This window comes from Herpailurus yagouaroundi, unplaced genomic scaffold, assembly GCF_014898765.1.
Source record: "Herpailurus yagouaroundi ecotype Mexico unplaced genomic scaffold, PumYag 28, whole genome shotgun sequence".
Lineage (NCBI taxonomy): Eukaryota > Metazoa > Chordata > Mammalia > Carnivora > Felidae > Herpailurus > Herpailurus yagouaroundi.
In genome coordinates, this window is record NW_024412376.1 from 84,087,339 (window position 1) to 84,112,050 (window position 24,712).

At 39.3% G+C, this 24,712-nt stretch overlaps 1 long non-coding RNA gene across 1 annotated transcript in view; it reads right to left on the reverse strand.

Annotated features, from left to right (window-relative positions):
* The window catches only part of LOC121031958 (uncharacterized), a 46,446-nt gene extending 22,705 nt beyond the window's left edge, over positions 1 to 23,741 (reverse strand). Inside the window, exons 1-2 of the long non-coding RNA XR_005791007.1 lie at positions 23,596 to 23,741; positions 997 to 1,147 (exon numbers count right to left, since the gene is read on the reverse strand). This is a non-coding gene — a long non-coding RNA (uncharacterized LOC121031958). The remainder of the gene's footprint in view (positions 1 to 996; positions 1,148 to 23,595) is intronic.
* Between the last annotated feature and the right edge of the window lie 971 nt (positions 23,742 to 24,712).

Here is a 24,712-nt window from a genome sequence, read left to right on the forward strand (position 1 = left end):
TTTATTTTTTTTTAATTTTTTTTAACGTTTATTTATTTTTGAGACAGAGCATGAACGGGGGAGGGTCACAGAGAGAGGGAGACACAGAACCTGAAACAGGCTCCAGGCTCTGAGCTGTCAGCACAGAGCCCGACGCGGGGCTCGAACTCACAGACCGTGAGATCATGACCTGAGCCGAAGTCGGACGCTTAACCGACCAAGCCACCCAGGCGCCCCTCTCCAGTGCATTTAAAACCTAGGGAACGCCAAGCTGTCGGTGACACCACCTATTGGAAAACATTACTGTGGTGCTGATCCTTTAATGAGACAGTAAATAGGCTGCCTTTGGAACTGGAGTAACTCTTTGATGTTATAAAGATGAACAAATCAAATTTCCTTTGTACATATTCAGCACAAGTTCAGATCTATGCCTTTAATAAAGCACAGCAGCGAGCTGGTTGCATATCTGAGAACTGACAATGTGCAGAATTTTCCCTGTGGGTGCCATTTGCCTGCAAGCCATAAGAATAGAAGGCTACATGTTCCCAACAGAGTAAAAACATTTTCCAAAATCCTGCTGGGTAAGTCAACAGTGAAATGGCCTTCTAATGAGGAAGTGGATAGTTAAAGACTCTGGAATCACTTAGCGATCATTTCTATCTGCAAACATGTGTGGTTGGCTAAGTGCTATCATGCTTCAAGAAATGGTAATATCTTTACTATTTGAACGAAATTTGGCTCCACGTATATTCTTGAATTCTATCTGGCAAAGAGTTCCCACCTAGCCCTTCTAATCAATGAACCATGCCCAGGACCTACAACTGTAGGACTTCCAATGGGATGGAAGGCCCAAAACTTCTCAAGGGAGACTTTAAACTCCTCCGTGGTTTAGGTAAGCATGCTTTTCTAGCTCTTTCTCTCATACGGCCATGCTTCCCCACCACCACTCCACTTTAGCACACCTACACATGCACACGCCTCTCCTCCCCACCCAGTGAGCTGCCTGTTGGTACTTACCACACCTATCTTCTAGACAGCTACTTTAGTTCTCAGCTTGAATATCATTTCTCCCAGAAAGTCTTCTCTCAAAGGTCTAATTCCCTGAGAGAAAGAATGATACAGAGATTACCCCTCCAGGGGATTTTTAGAAAACTCTTGGGATCAATACCTGTGGGAATAAAGAGAAGAAAACAATATTGGACTGAAGAAGTATACCTGGGAAATTTCAACAGAGACCTGAGCAGACTCTGGGGGGGGGGGGGGGGGGGGGGGTGAAGCTGGCCTGTAAGTGTTGTCCCAAACTGGGGAGTGTCAGGAATGTATCTATTTATTTTTATTATTCTTTTAACATATTCTTAAGTTAGTTAACATACAGTGTAGTCTTGGCTTCAGGAGTGGAATCCAGTGGTTCATCTCTTACATATAACACCCAGTGCTCATCTGCAAAAGTGCCCTCCTTAATGCCCATCAGCCACTTTCCCCACCCTCCCACGCTCTCTTCCCTGTCAACCTTCAGTTTGCTGTCTGTATATTTAAGAGTCTCTTATGGTTTGTCTCCCTCTCTGTTTTTATCTTATTTTTCCTTCCCTTCCCCTATAATCATCTGTTAAGTTTCTCAAATTCCACATATGAGTGAAATCATGTGATATCCGTCTTTCTCTGACTGGCTTATTTCGCTCAGCATAGCACCCTCCAACTCCATCCACACTGTTGCAAATGGCAAGATTTCATTCTTTTTCATCACCAAGTAGCATTGTGTATATATGTGTGTGTGTGTGTGTATATATATATATATATATATATATACCACCTCTTAATCCATTCATCAGTTGATGGACATTTGGGCTCTTCCCATAACTTGGCTACTGTTGTTAGAGCGGCTATAAACATGGAGGGTCAGGAATTTCTAGCCTACCTCAGTCAGGTACTAGGTGCAGAGTGCCCAAAGAAGGAAGCATAACCCTGAGTGAGGCACGCTCACCAGGAAAGGCAGTACAGGAAAGGGGTCTTAAGCTTTAGGCCTTCTGCCAGAGGACTGTCAGCAAATGAGGGGATCAACGATTTCTTCTTGAAGGGTGATCAGGAAATAGGTCATAGCATCTCCAGTCCACCTCTTGCTTCGTGATCAATTTCTTTGTAAAATCTGAAAATACTTCCTGACAAAATTCACAGGTTGCAGCGAAATCACTATGTAGAGTGAAGTGCACAGCCTTAAATAAAGGAGCTAGGAGTCCCTCACAAGAAGTTAGAGGAAAATCAGTTCAAAGAAAGAGATGATATTCATACGAAATAGAAAACAAATACATAATACAGAAGGTCACAAAGTCAAAAGTAACTGATAAAACTATTAACATTAACAGGCTGATGAAGAAAGAGGGAGGCACAGTTCAGTCCTAAAAATGCATAACATCATTACAGATTCTAGGGACAAAATTTTTTAATTTGTATGAAATAAATTCTTAAAACATTTTAATGTTGAATTAATCAGGTCGGTAATATAAGACTTTCTACCACAAAACTCGAGGTCCAAATTGTTTCACTGCTGAGTTTTATTGAACATTTAAGGAAGGACAATGCTAATTGTACACGAGCTCCTCCAAAGAACTGAAAAAAATGTTTGACTTCTCAACTGATTCAACTGATGTTAAGAATTAGTATTGCCTGGGTGGCAATTCCCGACAATGTCAGTAAAAGGGAAGAGTAGTAGAGGCCAATCTTACTCATCAATACAGATAGAAAACTTTCCGGAGTATTAGCAACTCGGAAACAGCAATGTATGAAAAGAATACTATATCATGACAAAATTGGGTTTATAGGCAAATTAAAATTTCGGTTTGACATTTAAAGTTTTTTTTAATGTTTATTTATATTTGAGAGACAGAGAGAGAGCATGGGGTGGGGGGGAGGCAGACAGCGAGGGAGACACAGAATCCGAAGGAGGCTCCAGGCTCTAAGCTGTCAGCACAGCTGACACGAACCCAAACCGGGAGATCATGACCTGAGCCGAAGTTGGACGCTTAACTGACTGAGCCACCCAGGCGCTCCTTCACATTTAAAAATCGATCAATTTAAGTTAGTTAAGTCAAATTCCCAGCAGACATATACTTAATAACTTCTAAACTAACTAAAGCAAATAAGAGAATTTTAAAAATCTTGATAAATCCAAAAAGACAGAAACTGATGGAGGGAGGGGAAAGCATGGAGAAAGAGAACACAAAATAAGATTGTGCAATTCATTTCAAATATACAAGCAGTCATCACACAGACGAATGCACTAACTTGCCAGGTAAAACAGTTTGTCAGATTAGAAAAAAATCAAGACCTAGAAGTACCAGCACATTATTTAAGTATATGGAAGTAATAACAGTAAGAAGTGAAAAAAAAATTGTCACCTGTGAGGAGCTGTATTAGGGACAAAGTAGTCGTGGACCTAGGAACTTTCTTCCACTTTAAAATATTTAACTAAGGGGTGTCTGGGTGGCTCAGTCGGTTAAGCCTTCGACTTCAGCTCAGGTCATGATCTCACAGTTCGTGGGTTCTAGCCCGACGTTGGGCTCTGTGCTAACAGCTCAGAGATCCTGCTTCGGATCCTGTGTCTCCTCTCCCTCTCTCTGCTCCTCCCTTGCTCACACTCTGTCTCTCTCTCTCTCTCAAAAATAAATAAACATTTAAAAAAGTTAAAAATTTTAACTAAATATTTAGGAATATCTACATGTCACTACTAACATTTATCAATATCTAGGTCTCATCCACTTCCAAATATTCCAACTATTTTCTCATTTTAAAAGTTTACTTAAAAGTTTTTTGCTTATCTGATTTTTAATGAGTTTGAGTTTTGGTTCTTCTGTATTGCCTCCTAACTATGGAAACAAATTCCGTGCCAAGGAGTCTTAGAAAAAGTAAAGTCAGATTCTAGCTCCCAACAATTTCTGAAATAAAATTGCTTATAACAGACTGTTGTTTAAAAACCTAAGTTTTCCTTATTTGCTGACAAGGATCATAGCATCTTTGGGTGCTATGAACTCTGGTGATTTCAGAGACTCAAGCAAAAAGAAGTCATAGATCTTATTTCAACTTCGGTGGTGGTAATCACTGATCCTCATATTTATGTGAGTACCTGTAAATCGATTGGTGTATCTAAGTGTACTGTAAGAAACTTTCCAAGAAATAAGATAGAAGATGAGAGTCTGAGCGGAGAGGGATTATGTATAAAATACATAAACTTACCAGTAATTTTTCCTGCATTGCGGGGGATTGGTGTTTATGTGTCAGAGGGGCCAAGTGATTTGAGGAAGAAACTTTTATATTCTCTTTATTTAAAAAAAAAAAGCGCAATATTTCTATCAATAGAAAAGACATTATAGATGAAATAAGATAAATTATTTTAAACAATAATAAAGAGCAAACACATAATATTTGCCACATGTCCTATCCTCCGATCTAAGTGATTTTTATACAAATTCATTAAATCTTCACAACCTATGAGGGAGTTGCTAGAATTATCCTCATTTCTGAAACGAGGAAACTGAGAGGAGAGGTTAATAATTTTATGAATTCACCCAGCTGGTAAGAAGCCGAGCCAGGTTTGAACACAGGCATATGGCGGCAACATTTGTGCTCCGAACCACTGTGATGTAAAGGTAACCCAGAAACATTATGGAAAGTTGGGAAAGTAGAGAGAAAAGTCACCCATAACCTCTTGATTCTTATGTAACTATTGCATAATGTTACCACCTTTTCACTATTCACGATTCTGTATCATGATTACTACGGTACATAGATCTGTCCTTGGGTTTTATCAGTTAACATATTATAACTATTTTTTCCATGTTTTTGTATAATTATATTTCAGTTTATGTCTTCATATTATTCAAACCCTGTGAATGGAGTAATTCATTTAACCACTCCATTAGTGGATATTGGCTGCTCCGATATTTTTCTATTGTATATTTATATAACCCTACCCTCAGCATCTTCGTGAACACAGCTTTTACCACATTTCTAATTATTTCCTTGGGAAATATGTCCAGAAGTGGAATTAGTGAGTAATCAAAAGTTAGTCTTATAATCTACATTTCTTTCTTTAAAACACCTATAATACTTTTGATTTTCCAAAGCTTTCTGTGTTACGAGGTTGTTAGCCCTTAAAATTAGTCATATGCTAAATCCCTCCCATGCAAGAGCTTTGCTGTCAATGACCTACCAGCTCCACATCGGGCTAACAGATTAGAAGCTCCAATTGGTAACCTTATGAAAAATCACTGATCTTTCTTTTTTAATCCCGCAATAATGTCATCAAGTTTCTTTATTCGGCACGCAGGATTTTATACAGAAGAATACAATTTCTTCCAGCATAACGGAGTCCTTTTGTTTTGCCAAAGGAAGATTGAAACTGGTGATTTTCATCATTGAGGTGATTCTCTGGAGAGGTTTCCTAGCCCCAGCAGGATGAAGCAAAGCCACCATGAAACTATACCCATTTTAATTGTATTCGTTCTGCCCTAAAGGCTGACAAGTAAAGCTCCGGAGAGCTAAGCATTTGAACCACCTTTGATTCTAATGTACGGAATTACCGAATCAACACAAACTCACACAGTAGCCTTTTTGCTCTAGGCCTGGTAGTTTGTAAAATTACAGAGAAGACAACTTTGGAACTGAAGAAGAACTTAAAAAAATATTCACCTGTCCAACTCCTTATTTTATAGGTGAAGAGCATGAGGCCCAGATGGTTGAACATGTCTTTTTTAGACATACACAGAGAATTTAATGGCAAAGTCAGACTGGAACTGAGCGTCCTCACTCCTATTTCCTCTGTCTCTACTTTTGAGATTTGAGAATTGGTACCCAAGAACTCCAGGAAGACCTAATTCTGGAAAGAGGAAGGACCTTCCGTCGTAGGAATCAGGATCGAGACTATATGATATTACCATTTTCAGTAAAGGAGAAAAGGTAGCTCAATAAACTTGTCGACGTGTCGGTCATCACATGGCCAAGATAATACGACCATATTAATTCATTTAGGTCACAGCATTTATGATCGGGATATGGCAGTACACAGTGAGTGATCATTGGTCTTTCTCAAATATGTAAGATAGAGCTAAGGATGAAACCAGTTTTAAGGAGTTATTATATTCCCAAAGGAATGATTCATTAATATAGGCATAGGCTGAATCTAAATTTTTAACCAGTAAAAGGCAAAACAGGCCAAGAGCTGGCAGGAAGTTTGGAGAGGCTCCACCATCACCGTAATGCGGTGCTACTGAGAGTAAGTGGTCTGTAAACCAGTAACATCAGCTTCACCTGGGAGCTGGTTAGAAACACGAAATCAGCACCACCACCACCAGCACCCCTGACCTATCTGCAAATAGAGCCCAAGAATCTGTGTTTTAACAAGCTCTCCAGGTGATTCTGATGCACGTTCAAGTTTAAGAAGCATTGTTCCCATAGCAACATTCTCAACCTTTTTGCACATTGAGATGGTACGGGGAACTTTTAAAAATACTCAAGCCTGAGTCCCATCCCAGATTCATATTTAATTGGTCTGGGGTGTAGCCTGGGTATTATCATGGTTGAAAGACAATACTCCCAATAATTCATTTGAAGCATTTGTGTTGGTTCCCTTTTATAAAATTATTGAAAATAAACCTCAGCCTAGCCAGTTCCCCTAAGGTTTAGAACAGGAAAATCGAGGGGCACCTGGGTGGCTCTGTTGGTTAAGCATCCAACTCTTGGTTTCAGTACAGGTCGTGATCTCACGGTTTGTGGGTTTGAGCCCTCTGTCCAGCTTTGCACTGACAGCACAGAGCCTGCTCGGGATTCTCTCTCTCTCTCTCTCTCTCTCTGCCCCTCCCTCTGATGCTCTGCGTCTCTCTTTCAAAATAAATAAAAATAAACTTAAGAAAAAAGAACGGGTGAATCCAAAGTGAGTAAATACAATACAACCATTAGAATATAGACATAAATATAGACATGTAGCAGAACTTCCATTTTTATTCATTCTAAATGTCAATGTTTTAATATTTATTTTTGCCTGTGTATATGCTCTCTATAGCATTAATACACAACGCGTGTGTAAAATTTAGAACTCTTACAATAAATACACAGGATGCATTTCTCTCATTATCAGAGCTCATAATATTGAATGATGGCTTTTAAAATGGCATGTGCATGAAAATCACCTGGGAAGCTTGTTCAACTACAGATTCCTGGGGCTTCCTGCCAGAGATAAATTCAATTAGCCTGAGTTTGTGGCCCAGAATCTACACTACAAGACACAGCCCAGATGATTCTTATGTAAATACTCCATAGACCACTGTTTAAGAAACACTCATTTAGAACCAGGTCCTGTTTTAGTTACGGCAAAGATAGAGCTGTCTGGGAAGGCAGAACACCCATTCAGGACCTCCAAGGGTGGTAGGCCCTCCAGGGGATAATCACAGTCAAAGGTACAAACCTCAGCTCTGAAGAAGAGCGGCACACTCCCAAGGGATTCGCTTCCCGAGGCTAACGCTGGTTACAAAGACACTGTGTCATCAGGAATATCAATCGATAGCTCTATGAGGAGAAATGTTAACTTTTAGTCGTGGATCGTATTGTTGCCAGTACACCTGCAGAAAGCCAGTGGAATGCAAACTTATAATAATAAATTTGCTTCTTTAGCCTAGAATCAGAGTAAGGAGAAATAATTTTAACAGAAACTTGTAATCGTTGCTGCCCTCAAAATATGATAGAAGATATACTGCCAAGAGGAGAGGAAGAATCAGACCAAATATAAATATAAATGAAATAAACACACCAAGTTAATGCTTATTTATTTATTTTGAGATAGAGAAGTCGCGCACGCACATAGGAGGAGGTGGAGGGGCAGAGAGAGAGGGAGGGAGAATCCCAAGATATGGCAAGAAAGAAAACTATTAACTAATATCTCTTATTAGTAAAAATTTTAGCAAATCAAATTCAGTGCAGAGCTTGACCCGGGGCTCTATCTCCCAAACCATGAGACCGTGACCTGAGCTGAAATCAAGAGTTGGATGCTTAACCTACTGAGCCACCTAAGCACCCAAACATACCAATTTAAAGATAAAGATTGTCAAACCGTACTAAACAAAACCAACTATAGGTTTCCTACAAGAAATCCACTTACAAACAGTTTAAAAGTAAAAAGATGTAATAAGATGTACATGTCAACCCTAATCAAAAGAAAGGGGGAGTGGCTATATTAATACCTGATTATATATTTTGGACATTAACCCCTTATCCAATACATGATTTGCAAATATTTTCTCATGTTTTATAAGTTGTCTTTTCTTTAGTCATTCCTTTCCCTGTGCAACTTTTGTAGTTTGATGTAGTCCCATATGTTGTTGTTGTTGTTATTTTAAGATTAATAACATTGGAGGGGCGCCTGGGTGGCGCAGTCGGTTAAGCGTCCGACTTCAGCCAGGTCACGATCTCGCGGTCTGTGAGTTCGAGCCCCGCGTCGGGCTCTGGGCTGATGGCTCAGAGCCTGGAGCCTGTTTCCGATTCTGTGTCTCCCTCTCTCTCTGCCCCTCCCCCGTTCATGCTCTGTCTCTCTCTGTCCCAAAATAAATAAACGTTGAAAAAAAAATTAAAAAAAAAAAAAAAGATTAATAACATTGGCAAATCCCTAGCCACACTTAAGAGAGACAGACAGAGACAGAGACAGAGAGAGTATGGCAAAAACTTAAATATCTAGAATTTAAAAGGAGATACCACAACAGAAGTTAGAGAAATTAAAAAGATAATCTGGGAATGTTATAAACAACTATGCACCAATAAATTTGCAACTTAAGTGAAATAAACAAATACCTTGAAAATTACCAACTGCCAAGTCCTACTCAAAAAGAAATAGAAAATAATTTTCTACTTGCAAATCTTCCCACAAAGAAATCTCAGGACTTAGGTGGCTTCACTGGTGAATACTACCAACATTTAAGAAAAAAAAAAAAAATCCCAGTTCTACACAAATTGCTTCAGAAAATAGAGAAGAAAACACTTCACAAAACATTTCATGAGGCCATCATTGTCCTATAGCCAAAATAGACAAAGACGTGGCAAGAAGAAAAACAATATCTCTCATGAATATAGATACATAAACCCTTAAAATCTTAGCAAATCAAATTCCTGCATAATACATCCTGACAAAGAATGATTTCAGGAATACAAGATTGTTTAAATATACCTTAAGTAATCAAATAGTCATCATATGATGAGACTAAAAAAAGAAAAACTCATATGAACATCTCAACAGATGCAAAACAGGCACATTTCAAAATTCAATACCCGTTTATAGTAAAAACTCCAAACAAACTGGGAATAGAGGAAATCCTCCTCAACTCGATAAAAGGCATTGATGTAAAACCAAAGCTAATTCCATACTTAACGGTAAAAAAAACTAAATGCTCCCCTCTCTAAGATTGAGAACAAGGCAAGGATATCTACAATATCACTTCTATTAAACATTGTGTTAGATGTCCTAACAAGAGCATTACATCAAGAAAAAGAAATAGGGGCACCTGGGTGGCTCAGTCAGTGGAGCCTCCGACTTTGGCTCAGGTCATGATCTCATGATTCATAGGTTCGAGCCCCACATCGGGCTCTATGCTGACCTCTCAGAGCCTGGAGCCTGCTTTGGATTCTGTGTCCCCACGCCCCCCCCCCCCACCTCTCCCCTGCTTGTGCTCTCTCTCTGTCATTCAAAAATGAATAAACATTAAAAAAATTTTTTTAAGAAAAAGAAATAAAAGTTATACAGATTGGAAAGGGAGATAATATAACTGTCCATGAGCAAAATTCTAAGTAATTTATGAAAACATTTCCAAGTTTAATATCTGAGTTAGCAACATCACAAGATACACAGTTAACATACAAAAATCTGGGGCGCCTGGGTGGTTCAGTCGTTTGAGCATCCAACTTCAGCTCAGGTCATGATCTCATGGTTTGTGGGTTCAAGCCCTGTGTCAGGCTCTGTGCTGACAGCTCAGAGCCTGGAGCCTGCTTCGGATTCTGTGTCTCCTTCTCTCTCTGCCCCTCCCTCTCTTGTGCTCTGTCTCTCAAAAATAAATAAATGTAAAAATAAAAAAATAAAAATTCAAAAATTTATTATAGTTCTATTTCTTAGCAATGAACAACTAGAAATTAAAATTTTTAATGTATCGTTTATAATACTATCAAAAATTTGAAATATTAAGGATATAGCCAGCGACATATCTATAAGACCGATACTCTGAGAAATGCTGAGAGAAATTTGAGAACGCTAAAATAAATGGGAGAAATAAACCATGCTCACGAATCAGAAGTTTGTATTTTTAAGATGTCAATTCTCCAAATCCATCTGTAGCTTCCCTGCAGTCTTTGGCTAAATCCCAACAGACTTTAGCTGATATTATCAAACTGATTCTGGAATTTATATGTAAATTCAAAGGGCCAAAAATAGCTAAAACAATAAGATAAAGAAGAATAAGGGTGGAGGACTTACACCATCTGATTACAAAACTTAATATAAACCTATAATTAATCGTGAGAGTTTGGTATTGACACAGAAAAAATGAACAATTTTAACATAATAGGGAATCAAGATATAAATATACACATGTATATAGTTAACTGATTTTCAAGGTAGAGGTTAGGGTAATTTGGTAGAGAATAATTCTATTTCAACAAATGATGTTGGGACCCTGGATTATTGTATGCAATAAAATGAACCTGTATCTTTCTCTCACACCATATGCATATAACTCAAAATAGATTAGAGATGTAAAGATAGATAAAATTTTAAAACTTCTAAAATAAGATACAGGAGAAAATCTGTGTGACCCTGAAGAAGGAACAGATTTGTTTGGTAAAGTATAAAAAAATATGAAATATTTTTAAATGATAGCTAATATTAAATGAAATATATTTACTCTTCAAGAAACACCTTCAAGAATATAAAAAGAGTAGGAGAAAACATTTGCAAAACCTGTATCTGATAAAGAGCTTGTACTCTGAATATATGTAAAATACTTAAAAGGTGATACTAGAAGGATAGACAACCCAATTTTTAAAAAATCAAAAATGTAAACAGAAAACTCCATCCAATAAGTACATTATAGGATGCTTAGCCCCATTAGTCATTAGGGAAATGCAAATGAAAACCACAGTTACATATCACTACACACCCAAAATACCTAAAATTCCAAAAACTGACAATATCAAGTATGGGCAAGGATGAGCAGTCACTGACTCTCATATATCACTAGTCAGAAGGAAATATGGTGTAACTACTTTGGAAAACAGTCCGACTGTTTTATATTAAATTAAATACATATTTACTACATGACCCAGAAATCTCACTCCTGGGTATATACCCAACTCTACCCCTGCCCCCACCCCCCGCCGACACACACACTAAAAAAAAAAAGAAACCCATACATCTATATCAAGACTTGTGATGAATCTTCATACTAGTTTTATTCATAACAGCCAAACACTGGAAACAACCCAAATTCATCAGATGGTGGTGGAAAAGCAAACTGTGCTGTGTGTCTATACAATCGATTACTACTCAGAACTAGAAAGAATTACTTATATAGGCAGCAGCATGGATTAATCTGAAAAGCACTTAGCATGCTAAATAAAAGAAGGGAGACATAAAAGACCCTTTGATTCAATTCGTATAAACTTCTATTACATGATAAAACTGTAGTGACAAGAAGTATATGATTGGTTGCCAGGGGCTGGGACCAGGGAAGAGAGGGACTAAGAGGCACAGAGGAATTTGTTGAGGTGATGGAAATGTTTTATACCTTGATCTGGTGGTAGTTCCACATTAGCATACATTCATCAAAACTCATCAAATGATACACATAAACTGGGTGAACTTTATCACAGGTAGATTATAGTTCAGTGCGGCTTAAGGGAAAAAAATCTTTAAAAAAAAATAGTAGGCATGAGACCCTGGCCATTTCATGTGTTCCTTCCTTCTGGCCACAGGGATTGTTTTGTGAACTGGGCTAGCTCTCTTTCTCATAGTTATTTAACCAGTCAGATGTAAGTCTGGAGCTGCTTCTGGCCATCTTGCCATCATGACGGGGAGCTAGCCCGAGAAGGAAACCATATTCTGTGCTCTCACATTTAATCCTCACAACCACCCCCTTGTAATCAGACATAGGCATCATGACTCCACTTTGTAAATAAGAAAACTGAGGGTTGGAGTGGTTCATTTTCTCAAAGTCCCATGACTAGCAAATGGTAAAGCGGTGGCCTGGATCTATAGGATGCCAAATCCCATGCTCGTAACTATTATTCAAGAGAAAAAAGAACCCAACAAAGACCTATAGCTTTAGGTTTTTCCATATGTCACTGAACAACACGACATTGTGGCAGCCAAAGACAATTGCTATATCCTCAGGATATCTAATTTAAGAGAACATTTTGAAAGCACATGACACTCTAAAATCATAGTATCTGTTTACACAAATTGCTAACGTTACTTTTCATATGTACATATTTACTAGGCTTTTAAAAATTATTTAAATTGCATCGATAAGAATAGAAGTTGAGAAAATAATTTCAATAGGAGTCAAGACAAATCAGGAAAACAGATTCTTTTGTTTTAAACAAGACTCTCATATACACAAGCAAGCTCACACACACATAATCATGTGAGATGTCCTATTGGATTCTGACACGAAAAAATCGGAGAAACAAGAGCGTCATTAGGTATGTTCAGGGAGAAAAGGACCACAGTATGTTATATTAAACTGGGACACCTGACTGGGTTAGTTTACTGCTATATTTTGAGCAGCATAACAATTTGAATGTCATTGTTATGCAAAGGAAAATGCTATAAGTTTAGCTGTACTGTGGCCATTATGCAAATGTGATCCTTCTGTGTCTAGCCTGGTCTGGTTTGCAAAATTAGATATGCCCCACCATGTTTCAGAAGCTCACTAAATCATTCTACAATAAACACAAACGCAGAGTAACTGAGAGAGGATAGTTAGAAAAAATGTAATGACTGGGCCTGCGAAAGCAAAGTATCTAATGTGGAACTATATTTTCTTTTAGTGGTGAAATTGGAAATTACAAGCAAAAAATGCCGCTAACTTAACAGATCATAATATATGGATTTATATATGGCTGCATCTGAACTAAAGAAGCCAACCTATTACGTTCCCAAGGCAAAGAACGTTTGTTCTTTCACATTTAGCACATTAGGACTTTCTATTAGAAATTCCTCATTTCAGGGGTACCTGGGTCGCTCAGTCAGTTAAGTGCCTGACTTCAGTTCAGGTCATGATCTCACAGCTCATGAGTTCGAGCCCCTGCATTGGGCACTGTGCTGACAGCTCAGAGCCTGGAGCCTGCTTCAGATTGTGTCTCCCTCCCTCTCTTTCCCCTCCCCTGCTAGCACTCTGTCTCTGTCTCTCTTTCAAAAATGAATACACCCTAAAAAAATTTTTTTAAGAAATTCCTGATCTCAGATGTAAACGAAGACGCACCTACCAAAGTCACTCGGATATATTCAATTCATTTAGGGAAAAAAAAAATCACATTTTATGCATAGTCAGGTTGTAAGAGCAGCTGCCATTTGTTGAGCGCTTGGTATGTTGCAGACATTATTCTAAATGCTGTATTAACTCATGCAATCCTCACAACAACCTTTATGGGGTAAATAGTGTGCAAGGGCTCCAATTTCTCCACGTCTTCGCCAACACTTGCTATTTTCTTGGTTTCTTTTTTAATATCAGTCATCTGGATGGTTGTGGAATAAGGTGTGTGTTTTAAGCTCCTGGAAGGTAATAGATTCTGTATTTTGAGTTTGTGACATATACTGTAGAGAACTGTATCGTGCTTTGAAAGTTTGCCACGACCATGTCCTCCACTAAGAAAAGAGGGAATAGGCATAAGACACCATAATTTATACCAGATGGCCCCTCAGGCATGTAATCTCATGCTTTATGACCCTGCTCTTCTGGCCAACAGCTAATTAGGCCAAAGGACAGTACCTGAGCCACAGGCTGACCAGGTGTTTTGATGCAGAGATTTTCATAAAGGGCATCAAACCATATCTCCTCTCTCAGTTTCTCTCCCATAGTCTGTCTCTGTGGTTGCCTCCCTTTAGAGGATAAAACTCACAAACAGGGTCAGGTGGTCCTTAATGGAAGGAGAAGTAGAAGCAGGTGAAACAGAGATGAAGTGTCTGAATTACGGCAGTGATGGAGCATTTGCTGTTGAAATGCCGTTTCAGCATCTGTTGAAACTTGATGAACAATCAGAGCTACCTGTCTTCGCCAATGATGTTCTAGCGATTGTATGCGCTTTCTACAGATGCTCCCCATAAACACTGATCTTTGGTGCCTTAAGCATGCCTCTGTTTTTGGCAACCTGAAAATGTCTAGTGTGGAGGTTTTACATAAAGAAATAGACTTTCTGCGGCACCTGGGTGGCTCAGTGGTTAAGCGTCCAGCTTCGGCTCAGGTCATGATGTCATGGCTCATGAGTTTGAGCCCAGCGTCAGGCTCTGTGCTGATGGCTCAGAGCCTGGAGCCTACTTTGGATTCTGTGTCTCCTTCTTTCTCTGCCCCTCCCCCGCTCGTGCTCTGTGTCTCTGTCTCTCAAAATTGAAAAAACATTAAAAAAAATTTTATTTTTTTTTTTATTTTTATTTTTTTTTTTATTTTTTTTTCAACGTTTTTATTTATCTTTGGGACAGAGAGAGACAGAGCATGAACGGGGGAGGGGCAGAGAGAGAGGGAGACACAGAATCGGAAACAGGCTCCAGGCTCTGAGCCATCAGCCCAGAGCCTGACGCGGGGCTTGAACTCACGGACCGCGAGATCGTGACCCGGCTGAAGTCGGACGCTTAACCGACTGCGCCACCCAGGCGCCCCTAAAAAAAATTTTAAACAAATGCACTTACTAATTAAAACTAGTATTTTTAGTTGCATGCCGTTATAAAATAAGTCATTGATTTTTAAAAGTAACTTTTAAAAAGATAAATTTAATGAGGTACTTCTGCTTTGCACAACTGTGTCCCTGTTTGCTGTTGTTGTTGTTGTTGTTTAAGTTTTTTTTTTAAGTTCATTTATTTATTGGGGGGGAGGGGCAGAGAGAGGGAGAGAGAGGATCCCAAGCAAGTTCTGTGTTGTCAGCACAGACCCTGATGCGGGGGGGATCAGTCCCATGAACCATGACATCATGACCTGAGCTGAAACCAAGAATCGGACGCTTAACTGGCTGAGCCACCCAGGCCCCCCTGTTCGCTGTTGTGTTGATGTACATCTCAAGATACCTCTTTTACATACATAGGAAAATCAGAAAGAAGTTATAAATACAAGATAACTGAGAAGAAAATGAGAACAGGATACTTAGCTCTGAATTAGAATTAGCAGAAAGCCAACAGAAAATTTCCAAAATGAATATATCCACAGACAACAGTTACCATATGTTGTCTCTGATTTTAAAATGTCAAGAAAAGTGTTTACTTATATTGAATTCTAATCCCAACTTTTGAAATATTGTTTCCACAAGTCAAATTTTAAACTGAAGGAGAATCCAAAGGCATCCATGGTAATGAGAAAGATATAATTTGCTGTATTCATTTCTTAAATAACGTGCATACACGTTAAAAAAAGAGACACTTGCCCTTAATTCACACATGCCCCCTGCTCGCACACTTGTGGTAGCGCTTCCCGCCACCCCACCCCACCCCCAAGTTAATTCATTCCATTAAAACAAAAGAACAAATATGTCATTTAAGTGTACCTCTCTCATCTGCTAATGTAGAAACAATAACAAGGTCTGCACCCGTAGCTTTAAGTGGTGGCAAAATGAGGGGAGATCCAGAGGTCAAGCTACGTTGACATTTAAATACACAATGAAGGGGCGCCTGGGTGGCGCAGTCGGTTAAGCGTCCGACTTCAGCCAGGTCACGATCTCGCGGTCTGTGAGTTCGAGCCCCGCGTCGGGCTCTGGGCTGATGGCTCAGAGCCTGGAGCCTGTTTCCGATTCTGTGTCTCCCTCTCTCTCTGCCCCTTCCCCGTTCATGCTCTGTCTCTCTCTGTCCCAAAAATAAATAAACGTTGAAAAAAAAAATTTAAAAATAAAAATAAATACACAATGAAAATATTGAGCTATTGAGATGTATAGGAACAAGCCCATGGTGTAGATCAGAAATTTCAAACTACGTCTCGATTTCTAAATCTCAGCAGAGGTAAGCTATATCTTCTCCAGGGCAGTCTGTGAGCCAGGCTGACACGCAAAGCATATGCCACCTTTTGATCCCCGTGGGGGATGAAACCAGACCACAGAAAAACCCCTTGGACAAACCCCTTTCCCGAGTAGGCTAAAAAGTGAAAGATGGTGAACCTTAACATGCTCGATTAGTTTAAACAATTAAAAGTGGGAAGGTGGGTAGGCGTAAATGTTGATATACATGTCAACTAACCAGAGCTATGATGCCATCCTGCTTTGAATGGATCTCTTCTAATTAAGGGTTTGGTAGTAATATCAGCAACCATTTGTTCGTATAACAACCATTGTGCCAGCCGCTTTGTCCACATTACCTGATTCAATATCTACAGCAATCCTAGCAGGTGGGAGCTGTGTGCTGCGTTTTATGCACGAAGTTCAGAAATTTGGCCAAAAGCACAAAGCTAGTTAAGTGACAGAAAAGGTATCTAAAACCCACCTTGCCAGACACAAAACCCATATTTTTCCATTATATCACACTAATTTTCAGAGTAGGTACTAAGTACATAATAATAAAGAATTTAACCAATATCTATTGAATAAAACATGCCAAAATCTCCAGTCACAAAATGTTATCTGCTCTGTGAAAGATGCAATTTGTATTTTTACACTACTTTGGTTCCTGGCTCGATGTGCGCAAACAAGAATTTAAAAGGCAAATGAATTCTATCTACCACTTCTTAGCATATATTATTCTGTTTTCAGCACAGAGCGGTTTCTTTATCTCTTTGTCTTACTTTCTCTCCAGTAAACTGTGAATTCCCTTGTCTAGACCGCAGGCATTTCTTTCATAAACAGCTATAACACCAATCTACTAACGCCATAGCCAAAGCTGTCTTTCACGCCTGCCACTCTCACATTGTGCTTGGATAAGAAATCCCAAAGGTTTTCCATGGCTCTACCAATTATGCCAATGGGGGCCGTTCCCTTCAGGAGCTCACTCCACCTTACCTGTCTGTCCCCTCTGCTGCTATAATCCAGCTGAATTATGCATTTCATATCACAGAAGGTGCAATACATCCTCTATCCCAGACAAGTTTGTTTCCTTACATCCATTGTCACCCCAAAGATTCATACAAACTGCTCCAAGTTATATTTGCAGCAAGGTTACCAAAAAGAGAGACACGCAAGGTTGGCAAAGGGCTTTTGTGCCTTTCATGAAGTCTTTTGAACAGTTCCATTTCACTGTTCTCCCAAGAGAATCCCTCTTCACAATATTATTGAGTTTGGTGATCTGATTGAGGCTGAGAGGCCATTCCAAATGGATTTACCAAAACAGTTTTTCTTCTGAGGCAGACAAGTGACACTATTCTAGCAAGAGGAGTGTTCCAGTTAAAAGAGAAGCTGGCCTTTGGCTTGCCCTATACCCTCTATTATCAACATTCTTCCTTGATTTCAAGTATATACTTCAAAGAGAATCAGCTCCAGTGGAGAGCTGGGAGATGGCCCTCCTCTGATCCAGGCAATGTTCTTTTCTATTCACAGCCACTCCTCTGCCAGACTGAAGAGTTTGTTCATTTATTCTACGTGAGTGCCAACATGACAGCCAGGAAAGCCACCTCAACTACACCCAACAGTTCACCATTGGAATCACATCACAATGTGTGTTAGGATGTTTGCAGTATCTCTCACGCTCTTTTTCCTAGGATTGTAATCTGTAAAGCCACCATAAACCAGAACAGCCAGTGTCCATATTTGTCACTTTGTGGAAAGGACTTGCCTAAAAAAGGAAAGCAACACAAACTAAAGCCAAGAGGAGAGAACCCTGCCAACATCATGTGAGCTCTTGGAATCAACCATGCCTGATGACAGAATTATCCCTTGGACTTTCTAGTGATGCAATAAATCCCTATGCTTTTTCAGCTTAAGCAAGGTTAGTTGGAATATTTTTGTCACTTGAAAATGCATGAGCTCTAAATAATGAACAGAGTGGAGTTAAGAGGGAAGAAGACTGCCCGAGGTGTATTTCCCAGTAGGAAACAGATGGCACTCTCAAATTGGAAATTTTTAGAGGATTTTTTTAAATTAAGGTCCTACTTACAAAGGTGTAGGTAGGGTGGTTCTGAACCAGAAGGGTTGGGCAGTAACTCAGAACTGGTTAGAACGGTGCCATCATTACCCATAGGCCTAAAAGGACAAGGGAAAGGACCAGTTATCAGGACATAAAAGAAAAGAGTCATATAGAAAAAAGTTAAATTACCTTGAAATAAAGTGATGTTGAGTCAAATTTAAATTAATTTGCAATGATTTCACAAGAAAAGAGCCATGGGAATAAATGCTCGCTCTCGTTCTGATCACCTGCCTGGGATCTCTACTGGCCAGCCTCAGCTGAAAGCCAGAGAAGCCTGGGATGTAGCCCACACAAACCACTCTTCCAGGGCAGAGATCAAAATTTAGAAGGGTGAAAGTTGATCTGTAATTTCACATGGAATATATTCAACAAAACCTACATGTTTTGCCCCTCACCATTCATTTTTTTTCCTTCATCCAGTTGAAAACTACATGTTCTCATCTTGGGAGACCTATGAAATCCCATCAGCTGTTAACGTTATCATGGAGTAATAATGACTCCATCACACATGTCTTTCAAGGTCACCACTGAGTGTGATTGTTGTGTAATGTTTGTCCTTCTTCATCTGGTGCCAGCAAAGCATGGAGATCTATCCATAAATCAGGCCCATGCTTTGCTTCCACAATTAAGTAGTCATTTTGAACTCTCCATGCAGTCATAAGTGTGGACGAGGAAAAGATGACAAAACAAGAGAAGCAAATACAATATGAATCTGCTCCTAAAGATTAATGAATATGCTCAAGACTGGATGTGCGGATACTATTTCAATTTTATTGTTTATGTCCAACTTTAAATTCTGTTGGTCAAATAATACTTTATATATAATGTGAAGTTCAGATTGTATAGTCATTTTATATCCCATGGTCAAATGGTTAGTGTCTATCAGAACCAGCTAGCAAGCCAGGAGTTATTTTTCAAATGGAAACTATTTGTCAGTAAAGAAGGACATGGCCTCATTCCAGAACCCTGTGCTGTGATTTTCGTACTGAATTTGCCAGAGGCTCAAAGGGCCTCTCTCTGCCACAAATACTTCCTTTATTTATAGTGTCCCATATTATTAGGTCCAGATAGCAGAGTAACCTGCATTGCAACTTAGACCTGCCACAGAGCCCTTTCTTCCTAGAGGTCCCACTCAAAAATTGTAACCTTATGATTTGCCAATAAATGAGTGAGAGGACCATCCCCAAATATATGCATTGGCTGCAGAATCCTAACTGGTTTTAGATGCATACCATTTTCTAAGTGGTGAGTGTCGTGTAAGGTGTGGTAGCTTTTCAGAAAAGAGATCACATTATGCCTACCAGACAACACATATTTTAGACCCTGAAACATAACAGATTTTAACCGCTAGAATGCATACATCTTATTAAGATATCTTGAGTGCTTTATACTTCCTACTTACCAGACCCAGCTAACAGTGTCACCATTATGTAGTATAGTAGATAAGTGAGATGTTCAGTAAAATAACAAGATGATGAAGGCCCATCTAGATTATAACATAGAGTAAGAGAGTGGCACAGCCCTTGGGCAAAATACTGAAGGTATATTGTAATCTCTGCCATGTAAATGCAAACTGCTTCTGATCTCCCTCACTTATTAAAATAGAATCCCAGCACAGCTGCAAATATAATCACTACATGAATAAGTTTGCTTATAGGCTACTATTATTCTCCATAATACATCTGCCTTTTGTATCAGTCAAATAGGCTAATGTTAAGTAATATATGGCAAGCGTAACCATTTTATTTCTCAAAATTTGTATACTGATACTAATCTCTACAATATCTCCAGGAATTGAATATCACTTTTGATCTTATGGGAAGAGGGAGGGAAGGGTTGGAGGCAGTTTCAGGGATTTCTATTCAATCTTTTCTACCATCATATCTCCCCACTTCATAGGTCAAAATGTCAATATGGGTATTTTGCCTCTTCCTGAAAATTAATTCCCCTAAACTTTCTGAATGAGGAAATAATCGTAGTATTTATCCCCAGACCTTCTGCTTCTGAAAACAAAAAGCTATTTGGGGTCTTGACAGATTAGCTTCAGTTCATGGACGATACCTAATAACTTCCAGAAAATCTGGGCATTTACCTTTGGCTCAATGCACAGTCACTATAATAAATGGCTTCAGATCTCCCAGGGGAGTCTTGGGAAAAGATTTACAGGATTGATAGTTCCATATTATAATGTCTTTCTACAAAGAGACCTGGACTTCTCCTTCGTTAAGAGACTTGAGGAATTTGAACCAATTTAGATTTGAACAAATTTAGAAATTGTAAAGAAGGCATGAAATCCACTTCAAAAATGTGAATTAGGTTTCTTTACTGTGGGCCAAAACTTTTTCCTCTTCTATATGTCAGACAGTCCATTAGTAGGCTGCCATATATTTTATTACTAGGGACTCCCTCATCAATTAAACATTGTCACAGATTCCTCAAATCCAAATTCCATGATTACCATTCAAGTCCTATGGCTTATTATAGCAATAGCATCCACCACTTCTTCTACAATTAATTGCTAGTAATGTCCTCTATAATTCTGCGATTCCTACTAGTCACATTAAGATCAGTGTACCCAATTACATTGCATCATCCCCTTCATTACCTCTGATCCAAGAGGAGCCATCATAGATCTTTCCATACTGTTATCCCTCACACCAATGCATTTCTTTTTTTATTATCATTTTTTTAATGTTTATTTTTGAAAGATAGAGAGACAGAGCATGGGCAGGGGAGGGGCAGAGAGAGAGAGGGAGACACAGAATCTGAAGCAGGCTCCAGGCTCTGAGCTGTCAGCATAGAGCCCAATGCGGGGCTCGAACTCACAAACTATAAGATCATGACCTGAGATGAAGTCAGATGCTCAATCGACTGAGCCACCCAGGCACCCCTGATGCATTTCTTAATGCTTTGGTGAATGATGGGTCCTCTGGGTCCTCCCAAAGGGTAAGACAAGGTAGTGGCTAAGCAGTTTTATTTATAATAAAATATATTACTTTATTATCCACCATATAGTTTTTATCCACTATATTAAATCCACCATATGGTTTTTTCCCTTGCTACAGAACCTTTGGAATTCCACACAATTGCATCTGCTGATACAGATTAGTCAATTCTTCTGCCCTTTTCTATATGTACTTTCTTCCTGGAGGCAGGTCTTGAGCTTCTCAAACTGTGCTATGTTGTAAAAAAAAAAAAAAAAAAAAAAAAAAAAAAAAAAAACCTCTCATTTTAGGTCTAGAAGGAATGACAAGGCCTGAGGTTGGGTTGTGAGAAAAATTAACATTAGGTTATGAGGCAACCACCTTAGGTTCAATAACTACAGAGTTTTTATGCAGAGGAGCATTACTTAGAGGAAAGGTATGAGGCAGACACTACCTCCCTAGGCAAGAAAATTTCAGGAGAATTTTGAGGGTCAAAATCCTCAGCCCAGTATGTGTTCAAATGTCCCAATCCCCTGCTTCAGGGTACAGGTCCCTTTCTACCAGTTGCCATAGAAGAGAAACCTGGCAGGCTTCAGTATTTAACTCTGCAATCCCTCAACCCTTACAACCGGATCCTGGGCTTGTGCCTTAGCCAAATATATCCTGCAACAGTAGGAGATAAGGAATTCCTTCAAATCTTTCATAGAGGCCATCTGGTTCTCCACGTGTGTTATATAAGTTTATATCTCTTATTTCCCCCCCTAATAAGTAAGCTATCGAGGGAGAGAAGAAACCAGCTCACTCGCAATCTTTATAGTCCCTATTGTTGCCACAGTGATCTCCCACTGCCGTGTCCCCCATCTGCATATCATTTATATCACCATCAGTGATAATCTGGGTAAAAGAAATATCTTTTCATTACATGGAGTGCCTATGTCCCACCTTCTCCTGGCAAGATGATTCTCCATATGCTCTATTAATTTAAGAGAAATTCATTGTCAGAATCCCATTTTGCAGGCCTATTACCCTACAGTACCAATACATGCTAAATATAATGGTAATTATTGTGTCACTCAGGGTCATTGCAGGATGGCATATTCAAATTAGGACAATTCAAGCCTAATTACAAAAGGACAGTTTGCTAAGATGAGACATAGAGGGAATCACAACTAACAGTGCATTATTCCAAGTTTTGTTACCATCCATAGTCCAATGATGTCAATGAAGGGAGTAATCAGAATCTAAATGTTGATAGACAAGTGTAAAAGGTCACCTGCAGAGGATCTGGCGAAAGAGCATTACAGGAAAAAGAAACAAAAAGTGCAGAGAACCAAGACTACAGCATGCCTGGCATTATGGAGGAAGAGCAAGCAGGCTAGTATCTTGAACAGAATACAAGAGAGACTGTTAGGAAGTGAGGACAGAGAGGTGAGGGAGGCTGTAGGCACTCCAAAATTTGTAGGTCACTTTAAGGGCTTTGTTTTACTGTCCATATTTTCAGAAAGTCCCAGAAGGTTTGAGCAGAGGGGTGCCACACCCTGATTTACATTTTAGAAGAACCATGGTGGAAACTCTATGCTGTAAACAAACAGGGGGACCAGTTAGAATATTATTATAATAATTAAGATAAAAGGTGACGGTGGCTGGGACCAGTGGCACAAAGTGGCCACACAGAGGGGTCCGATTTCAGGTACATTTTGAAAAGTAAATCTGATAGGAATTGCTGAGAGAGGTGAATATGGGCTGTGAGATAGGAAGGAAGAAAGAATAGCTCCAAGTTTTGGACTGAGTACCTCAAGAATGAAGTTGCCATTCAGAGTTGGAGAAGCCTTTGGAAGTATCAGGTTTAGTGGGGGTTAACAAGAATTCTATTTTGGACATGTTAGGCTCAAGAAGATTTTAGACACCAAGTGGAGGTGTGAATCAGGCAACTGGGTATATAACCTGGAGTTCAGAGGAAAGGTCTAAGCCAGAGATATAAAAATGGGAGTGTCAACACATCGATGGTATTTGAAGCCACCCAGGGAGTGAAAATCAACAGGGAGTGAAAATCAACAGGGAAGAGCACCATAAATTTGAAATATGAATCAATCCCTGAGCAAATTTTATCCCAATATGATTATTCTGAGGATCTTTAAAATTGTGGAAGGTTGGAGACTACTCTGTTTCTCAACGGAATTATATAAAACCCTTATTTAAGGGTGTTAGGCATCATGACCAAGTTGATAAAGAAATACACGGATAGGAGAGAAATACAATCTCTTTGGACTTACGTTTCTTTATTCCTTCAGGTTTCACATATTTAAAAGATGCCAGAAATACCTCATTGAGTAAAGGTATCATCAAGTCACAGCCAGTGCTTACCTGTAGGTCTTTTGTAGGAAAATCTTTTGTCTGAGTTAAACCCAAAGTAGTTTCTCAATATTTTCTTCAGCAATCCCTTGGAGGCCACAGGAGGAGAGAATTCATCTGTATCCATCACAGACAGTGGCTATGCTCATAATATGTCCCCTCCTAAAATCCCCAAGACCCAAAAGCAGACAGTGCATAAGAATTTATGTACAACACCCCGAACCAATGCCTTCAATGGTATTGTCCCGAGGGGATCTGAACTGTGAGCCTGTTAATCTAACATTCTGATATGTATATGGAAAAGTCGCTCCTGCACAGATTGTTCCAATACATGTTTTGATAGCTGGTAATCACAATGTTCCATGCCATTCCTGTCCTGGTGCTTGCCCTAGTTTGCATTTAGGAGATAACAAGGCATGGATATTAAACGACTTGTCAAGAGTCAGACAGCAAGCCAGAAATTGGCTCTCCTGATTCTACTCCTGGATTTACCGCCTTGCCTTTTCACTGCAACAGGGGATAACTTTGAAACCACACACAAGCACCACCAAATATCAGTTTTACACACACTAATAAAACTGGGAGCAGTTTTGAAGCCAGTTTTATTTTGAACCCTTGTTCCCAGTGGCCCTTTAGCCTTACAATTTTGAGTATTACTTTCCCAATGTTGAAAGATAATGGAGAAAGAGCACAGAAATAAGCCCCAGCTGAAACTAAAAAATTTTAAAGTATATCAAGCAATATACAGCTACACAGAGTCATTTACTGGAGGGTTGTCAGGGCATACCATATGTTATTTTGTGGCCATTTAGAAATGATATAGAAATAATCATTTTTCTTCGGCCGGTCTAAGGGGTTGTAGCTCGTAAGAGTACAAAGAGCACTCCACGAGGCAGCTGAGGACTTCTGGGGCCCCTTGGGTATCTGCATCACCTGAGCCAAACTCTGCTTCCCCAGGAGTATAACAAGGCTCGAATGCCTGCACTGTCAGCCCTACGAGCACCTGTGAAGATCAGGCCAGATATTGCATGTTGAAATGTAAGCACAAAAGCAATAACAATACAAATAAAAGTATAGTAGATGACATCGGATGCTTTGTGCGAGTTACTGCTGTAAGGGCATGTCCTTC